Source organism: Macaca fascicularis, chromosome 11 (assembly GCF_037993035.2).
Source record: "Macaca fascicularis isolate 582-1 chromosome 11, T2T-MFA8v1.1".
Lineage (NCBI taxonomy): Eukaryota > Metazoa > Chordata > Mammalia > Primates > Cercopithecidae > Macaca > Macaca fascicularis.
In genome coordinates, this window is record NC_088385.1 from 48,641,536 (window position 1) to 48,650,821 (window position 9,286).

Genomic DNA, 9,286 nt, shown 5'->3' on the forward strand with positions numbered 1-9,286 from the left:
AGTAGAATGAGTAAGGAAAATTGCCTTCAGCAATGTTGTGGCCAGGATCCAATCCATTAAGGGCTCAAATAGGGGGGGAAAAAAAAAAGAAATGTAGAGAAAAGGCAAATTCTCTCTTCTTGAGCTGGGACATCCATTTTCTCTTGCTTTTAGACAATGGAGCTCCCAATTCTCAGGTCTTCAGCCTCGGACTAAATTGCACCACTGGCTCCAGGTTCTCCAGCTTGCAGAGGGCAAGTGATGGCACTTCTCAGCCTCCATTATTGTGTAAGCTAATTGCCATAATAAATTTCCTTATATATAATCCCTATTGGTTCTGTCTCTCTGGAGAACTCTGATAAACACGGATAGTAAAAGAGGAAAGACATAAACCCACACGAACAAAGAAAACTGGAAAAGAGATAAATGCAGCAACAAAAATTTGAAAACTGGAAAGCAAATGAAGAAGTTATTATCCTCTTCTCTGCCTAAATGTAAGCAGGCAATGGGGAAATCCCAGAAACAAGCTATTTGAATTTCTAAAATCCTGGGGAAATATCAGGAATTGAAGCCCAAGGTGCCACTGAAAGTAAGGGAACTGCTAGACTTAATGCATGAGAATTAGCTGAAAGTTCATATAAGATGCTGCTAGACCACAGCCATCTTTTTCACCCCTCCTCTCCCTTCACCCCCCACCCCGCCCCCCGACTCCCACACCTGCCCTCCACCCTTTGCCACCATGCAACACCATTCCTCCACTACGGCAGAGCCTGGAGTTTAATTGGTTAGAGTTTGACCAAAAAGACTGAATTTGGGTACACTGTGCTTCACAGAGAATGACAGGTATTCTACCAAAAAAAGGTGGGGGTAGTTTAAGTGAAAGGCAACAATCCCTTTCCCCTACTTAGATTCCAAAATATGGCAGTCAGTTTCAAACCACATAAACAAGAGTTTCTTAGGAATCTGACCATTACCCTCCACCCCCCAAAAAATACTTATACATAGAGAGTCAGGGGCTCCCAATAAAACAGCACAAATAGATTACTGTGTTATAGAGTCTATCAGGTGATAAATCCCACCCATGCATAGAGTTTCCCATCAGCTTTTAGTTAGCTGGATATTAAATATGAGAAGATAATCAAGAATCATCAGTCAGAAATATTCAATCTAACATGAAAGACAGAGGTCAAAACAAAGAATAAAAAGAAACTGTGACTGAGCTAATACAAAATCATTAATATCCGTGGAGAGATAAGAGTGCATCTTTGAAACAAGAACAATATGCTATTAAAAAAGGACATTCAGAGAACAACAACAAAAAAAACTATTCTTGGAAATTAAAAATATGAAAACAAATGAAAAACTCAGTAGAGGCCAGAGGCAGTAACTCATGCCTGTAAACCCAGCACTTTAGGAGGCCGAGGCAGGCAGATCACCTGAGGTCAGGAGTTCAAGACCAGCTTGGCCAACATGTTGAAACCCCATCTCTACTAAAAATACAAAAATTAGATGGGTGTGGTGGTGCACACCTGTAGTCCTAGCTACTCAGGAGGCTGAGGCAGGAGAATTGCTTAAACCTGGGAGGCGGGGGTTGCAGTGAGCCGAGATTATGCCACTGCACTCCAGCCTGGGCAGCAGAGTGAGACTCTGTCCCAAAAAGAATGGGGAAAAAAAAAAAAAAAAAAAACTCAATAGAAGTTTGGAGGTAGGAGAGAAATGATAGGTATATTAGAGAACTAGTCCAGGCTATGAAATGTTTGAAAAATACATGTTCCAGAAAGAGAGATAAAAGGTGAAAGGATTCAAGACAATTTCCCAGAAATAAAGGATCAAATGTCAAATGTCCAAATCAAAAGAGTTTTTTAAGTACCCAGCACAATGAAGGAGAAAAGGCTCATCCCCATGTTCATCATCATGAAATTTCAGAATTCCAGGGAGAATTACACAGCAGAATGAAGACATCCAGGAAGAAAATACTTTAATGGTTTCCAGAAAGACAGGCCATATACAAGAGTTCAAGAATCAGAGTTCCATCAGACATCTCAATAATAATATTAACAATTTAGAAGACAACAGAACATATGCCTTCCAAATTTAAAGGCCAGTTGCTGTCCAAATTAGAATTCTATACACAGCCAAATTATTCAAAAGGGGAACTCTAGAACACATTTAGTTTAGATGTGCAAGATAGGACATTAATTGTTGCCCTGCAATATCTTTCTTCTTCTTTCTGTCCTCCTCCTCCTTCTTCTTTTTATTCTTCTTCTTCTTCTCCTTCTCCTTTGCCTTCTGCAGTAAACATGACAAATTCTATCTGGACCCTTGAACATCCAGAATATGTAAAAATTTTCCAACTTCCTCTGCAGCTAGATGTGTCCATGTGACTAAGTTCTTGGGCCAAAAGTATGTAAGTAGAAGTAATTGATGGTACTCCCCAAAAGTTTTATTAAAAGCTAAAAGCAGGCCCTTTTCCTTCCATTTTTTCCTCCATAGCTAAAAAGGAAATGGTAGATGGAACCAGAATGGCATTCTTATACTACTGGTGGAAGCCATTTGTTAGGAATGACAAAGAGCAGGCTAAAAGGAGATTGAGTCCCTGATAATAATAGAACTTCCAAATCAGCTTTGACTACATTTATGTGAGAGAATAAGCTCCTATCTTCTTTTTTCTCATTTAAAAGAAAATTATCAAATTGATCATATTTTTATAAGTTTAAAGATGTGACCATCTTACTTTATTACATCTCCATTAAGATAGTTCAGTATTTAGGTTACAGGTATATGACTGGGAGTTCAATTCTCTTTTGTGATAAGCATGTTATTTGAGCTATCATTCAATATTCATTTTTCAGAAACATGAAGCTTGTTAACTCATATTCACATTCACATTTGCTACTTTTTAAAATCATTTCTCGGGGCCAGGCGCGATGGGTCAAACCTATAATCCCAGGACTTTGGGAGGGCTAGGTGGGTGGATCACTTGGGCTTAGGAGTTTGAGACCAGCCTGGGCAACATGGTGAAATCCCATCTCTATCAAAAATACAAAACATTAGCCGGGTATGGTGGCACACACCTATGGTCCCAGCTACTCAGGAGGCTGAGATGGGAGGATTGCTTGAGCCAGGGAGGCGGAAGTTGCTGTGAGCCAAGATCACACCACTGCATTCCAGCCTGGGTGACAGAGTGAGATCCCCTCTCAAAAAAAAAAAGAAAATCATTTCTCCTCATCTGTGGCATTAAGCCATATTGCTTATAATATGAAGAGCTGTTGACATCTTTCCTACCCATAAACATGACCATATGACCATCACTTACTCATATTTTCATGCATCCAAGTGCATAAAAAGGCAGTAAGTACATTTCTTAGAATATACAATTAAAAGCAGATTTTAAATCTACCTGTTTTTCTTAACTTCTGTTTGTTTTCTCCCACAGTTAAGGAAAGTAATAATAATTTTTCATTTCATTCTAATCACACTAGTAATTTTTCACACTAATACAGTGTGTAATACATTCCCACTGTATTAATCTGTTTTCACACAACCATGAAGAAATACCCGAGACTGGGTAATTTATGAAGGAAAGAGGTTTAATTGACTCACAGTTCCGAATTGCTGGGGAGGCCTCAGGAAACTTACAATCACAGCAGAAGGCAAAGAAGAAGTAGGCACCTTTTTCACAGGGTGGCAGCGCAGAGTGAGTGCAAGCAGGGGAAATGCCAGACACATACAAAACCATCAGATCTTGTGAGACTCACTTATTATCATGAGAACAGCATGGGGGAAACTTCCCCCATGATCCAATTACCTCCTTGACACATGGGGATTATTGAGGCTACAATTCAAGGTGAGATTTGGGTGGGAACACAAAGCCAAACCATGTCACACACCAAAGACAAGTATGCTCTGGTGCACAGCTGTTAAGTTTCCATGAAATCAGGGAAGACCATGAACATTTCAGAAGAGCACTCTTACTAAAGCTTATATTTGAATGACTGGCTGGAAATGCATCGATGTTCAGGGCTTCACCTGCTCTAAAAGTGCACAGGTCATATGCCCACACTGTGTCTATCCCCTCCCCGGTGACATGGTCTACGGACCAGTGGGGGAAAGGGAACTGGCAAGCAATGACTCTGGCATCATCCTCAAGTTCAAGTTTCTTCTCCAACTGCAGCATCATCTGAGAAGCACACCAAAAATAACAGTGTTTGAGTACTATGAAAAAGTAACTGCCCACAAATCTGAAATATAAAATTTGGCAGAGTCATGCACACTTTCTTGCCAAGCATGATACTTGGAATACCAAACTAGCCACTGATTTAATTCACAACCAACTGCTGTGAAATCTTTGCTTTGCAGCTGCTATTACTGTGTTATTAATGTGTCCATCGCCATTACCAATGTCTACCAGGGATCCTCCTCTGCATAGCAACATTTTCACATTTTTGATCTGCTTTGTAGTTGCAGGTACAAAAGGCAAACAGACTTCTCAGAGGATTGGTGCTATAAATGGCACAGCTACAGCATACAGCCACGAGAGTCCCATTTCTTCAAACTGTTGGCTTCAAAAGTCGAAGGTAGAATATTTCTTGACTGACTTTCTTTTTTAAGTGTTTCTAGGGATGTGCCTCCCCTTCCCTCTTTTGGGAGTTTCTATCTTCTTTACGCCACCATTATTTTGGGTTTCTGTCACTGTAGTCAACCTTATCCTGGCTAATCCTACCTAATGTATAAGTTTATGAAGGTTTTCTTTGTAAATTATTAAGTTCTATAAATATGGATACATATATAACATATTTGTTGATTGCATTATTTAAATCTTCTGTATACATCTGTTTTGTCTTCTTGATATGCAAATTATGAAACAAGTTTATTAAAGTGACACTATGATGGTGGCTTTATCAATTTCTTATATTTTGGGGGAGATTTTTATGTGTGTATACAAAACCATTATAAACTAGCCCTTTGCCACATTTTAAACTTTGAGTTTTGATTTTTTCTGATAATACTACATTTGGCTTCTTCCGTTTTTATTTTTCTGCTGTGTCTTTCCCCACTTGCTTATTTTCAAACTGCAGTTGTCACTTGCTTGAGTATTGCAGAATTGATCTCAGAGGATTCTGAAGGTTGTTTTTTTTTTTGTTTTTTTGTTTTGTTTTGTTTTGTTTTGTTTTTTTGAGATGGAGTCTCGCTCTGTCGCCCAGGCTGGAGTGTAGTGGCATGGTCTCAGCTCACTGCCAGCTCTGCTTCCCGGGTTCACGCCATTCTCCTGCCTCAGCCTCCCGGGTAGCGGGGACTGCAGGTGCCCGCCACCATGCCCGGCTATTTTTTGGTATTTTTAGTGGAGACGGGTTTCACCATGTTAGCCAGGATGGTTTCGATCTCCTGATCTGGTGATCCGCCCACCTTGGCCTCCCAAAGTGTTGGGATTACAGGTGTGAGACACCGCGCCCAGCCAGACAGACTTTTTTTGAGGGATGCTAGACCTGGGAAATTGCCATTAGCCTCATCACTCTCATGGTAAGCATTCAGAAAATGTTGGGATCATTTTGCCTCTGACTTATGCGCAGTTATATAGCTCAGGTCTCTAGAATAGTCAGGTTACAAGGCAATAGGCAGAGGTTGTAAAAAGGAGATGAAAATCCTGTGAGAATGGTAAGGTGAGATTCCCTTGTGTAGCAGAATCTTCACTTAGTGCTGTTGGTAATAAACACAACTCTGTTTCCCTATGGAAATCTTTGGAGACTGGCAAGTCCACACCACCATTAGGTAGCATGTTATGTCATATCCTGACTTTGTGGAATTGAGTCCATACGTTTCCATATTCTTTCCTATAAAAAACATTATATCCTTTAATAACATTGGAATTTTTTCCACCAATCACATCATCATTTTGTTATGAAAGTCACCAGGTATGTCTTTTGCAGAGAACATGAAGCTAATTGCTGGATTATTTTTTCCTATAGTATGACCACATAGTTACCATATCATTTAAAAAATATCTTGCTCATTATTGGACAGCTCTGTTGAAATCTTTAATATGTTCTGATAAAGTATATGTTACTTCTCATCCATCACATTGAACATTTCTACGTGCCAGGTATGTATCAGTAATAAAACAGAAAAAAAATAAATTCCTGTTTATACTATGGTGAATCGGGGGAAAAGATGTTGACTAACAGAAAGACAATAAACATGGTAAATAAATATGTTATATGTTAGAAGCTGATAAGTACTATGAAGGAAAAAAAAGAGCAAGGTGAGAAGTGAGACATATAGTCTCAAATTGCAACTGTACATTAGTAGTCAGGATAAATGTTTTCGTGATTGTTGTGTAATGAACTACCCCAAGACTTTAATGGCTCAAAGCAACAACCATTTTATTATATCACATGATTTTGTGGGTAAGGAATTTGGCTAGGGCTTAACTGTGCAATTCTTCTGTTCTGCCTGGTGTCAACTGGTAGCTAGGCTGGGCTGCAAAATCCAACATGACTTCACTGGTCCAAGAGGGTTCAAGTTGACTTTACTCACATGCCTGGACTTGACAGGGAGGACCAGAAGCCTAGGTTCAACTGGGACCCTCTCCTTCCTCCATGGAGTGTCAGGATGTCTCCAGGTGGTTTCTAAGCAAGGTATCAGACTTCTTACAAGGAAACTGAGGATTCTAAGAGTCCCAGGTGGAAACTGCTAGTCTCAAAGCTAAGTCTGCCAAACTCTGTTGGTCCAAGCAGTCATACACCATCCATTATTCAAGGGGATGGGATATGGATTTTTACCTTGATAGGAGAAATGTCAAAAATTTTGTGGCTATGCCTTTACCTAGCAGGAATCATTAGGAAATGACATTTCACTAAAGACTTGAAGAAGATGAGAGAATTGGCCAGGGGATATTTGGGAGAATAGAGTTGCAGAGAGAAAACAACAGGGCAACATTCCCTAGTCAATAGTGTGTCAGGCATTTCAATGTGACTGAAATAGAATGTGCAGGGGAAGAATATTAAATGGAATATGAGAGAGAACGGGGAGGGGATGGACTTCCAGCAGATCCTGCGAGTCTTGTAGCCATTTAAGGACTTTGGATTTTACCATGAGTGAATGGTGGATCACTGAGAATTGAACAGAGGTGTGACATATGACTTACCTTTTAAAAGGATTATTCTAGCTGATATGTTAATAGTCTGTTGCAGTAATTTAAGCAAGAGATCACACTTGCTTAGACAAGCATAGTAGAAACAGAGGTAGTGATGAGTGATTGGATTCTGGATTTATTAACAATTTGAAGATTGATATAGGATTTTTAATGGCTTGAATGTGGAATGTATATGATCAAGGGAAAAGTAAAAAATGATTACAAAGATTTTAGCCATACCTGGCTGGGTGCATGGGTCATGCTTGCAATCCCAGCACGTTGGGAGGCCAAGGTGGGCAGATCATTTGAGGTCAGGAGTTTGAGACCAGCCTGACCAACATGGTAAAACCCCGTCTCTACAAAAAATACAAAAAAATTAGCCTGGCATGGTGTCGCATTCCTATAGTCTCACCTACTCGGGAGGCTGAGGCAGGAGAAGCGCTTCAACACAGGAGGTGAAGGTTGCAGTGAGCCCAGATCACGCCACTGCACTCCAGCCTGGGTGATAGAGACAGACTCATTCTCAAAAAAAAAAAAAAAAATTAGCCGTAGCAGCTGGAAGAATTAATTTACAATCATCTAAATAAAGAAAATTCCAGATAGAGTAAGTTTAAGAGAAAAATTGAGGATTCTGTTTTGGACATGTTAAATTTGGGATGGATGTTAGCTATCCTAGGAGAGATGTCAGGAACAAGGAAGACAGAAGAGTGTGGAATTTGGAAGACACTCTTGACTGATGATATTAAAAATATGATAGATGGTCCATGTTTTTAAAGGCATAGACTGGATGAGATCACAGAGAGGCTGTGGTATATTTCAGCATTAAGAGGGTAGAAGAAAATGGAATATCAGAATAGAGACGAAAAGAAGTATTGAATGAGGAAAGAGGAAAACAAAGAGTGTGATGAAATGGGGGGTCAAATCAAGAAAGTATTTCAATGAAAAAAGTGCCTCATCAAATTATGTCAAACTCTGCTCACAGGTCAAATAAGAGAATTAGCAATTGGATATTGGAATCAACAGCACACACGTCATAGGTGACCTTGACAAGAGAGGAACTGGGGACAAAGAATATGGATAACTCTTTCAAAGAATTTTGCTGGGAAAAATTCAGCAGAGTGGAAAAAACTGCAAGGTAAGAGAAAGAGGGAAGAATTGATGGACAATGTTTTTGAATAAACAGAGCGCTTGAGTCTAGGGCAAAATGAAGAAAATGGCTTTAGATGGGAGCTGTAGTAACATAGGGAAGATATAATCTATGGGTGCAGACTCAGGAACATTGGTTTTAATAGATCTAATGCTAGGAATATGTGAAAATTCTAATTGTTGAAAGAAGAAACAATGGTGTCAGCTGAATATGAGGATAGAGGAAGAGGTGCTGCTTGGTTTGAAGAGAAAGGGGAAGGTGTAAACTATCATAGGAAAATGGGAGACTCAATAGATCAGGGAGTGCTATGGTTTGACTCTTGTGTCCCCACCCAAATCTCATCTCGAATTGTAATCCCCACGTGCCAAGGGAGGGACCTATAATCCTCATGTATCAAGGGAGGAAAGTGATTGGATCATGGGGCAGTTTCCCCCATCCGGTTCTCATCATGGTGAGTTCTCATGAGATCTGAAGGTTTTATAAGTGTTTGACCGTTCTTCCTTCATGCTCTCTCTCCTGCCACCTTCTGCAGAAGGTACCTGCTTCCCCTTCCACCATGACCGTAAGTTTCCTGAGGCCTCCCCAGCCATGCAGAACTGTGAATTAAACCTCTTTCCTTTATAAAGTACCCAGTCTCAGGGAAGTTCTTTATAGCAGTGTGAAAACAGATTAATACAGGGAGATATACAGCATAACTGCTGGCAACATTAAGAGCCCCTTGAGGTTGCAAACTACAAAAAAAATCCTAAGCCCTCCATCAACTGAATGGATACTTACCTTGGCCAAGGGGACCCCAGAAAAGCCTTAAAACAGTTCCCAGCTAAGATGGGACAGGAAGTTGGACATACCTCGTTATACCCTCTCCCTTTCGCAGTTTACACACAATTGACCAGCATTAGTAAAATAGAGATCATGAGACTGACAGAACAGACTCTTTATGGCAAAAAGATACCAAATTATAAAGAGGACCTAAGGCCACGTCACAAGGGTTAAGTCATGCACTCCATATTTACAAGAATAAACTATGT

The 9,286-nt window shown here is 40.0% G+C and overlaps 1 pseudogene; it reads right to left on the reverse strand.

Annotated features, from left to right (window-relative positions):
* Positions 1-3,550: 3,550 nt before the first annotated feature.
* Positions 3,551-8,816, reverse strand: LOC102144545 (ATP synthase subunit C lysine N-methyltransferase pseudogene; annotated as a pseudogene).
* Positions 8,817-9,286: the final 470 nt, after the last annotated feature.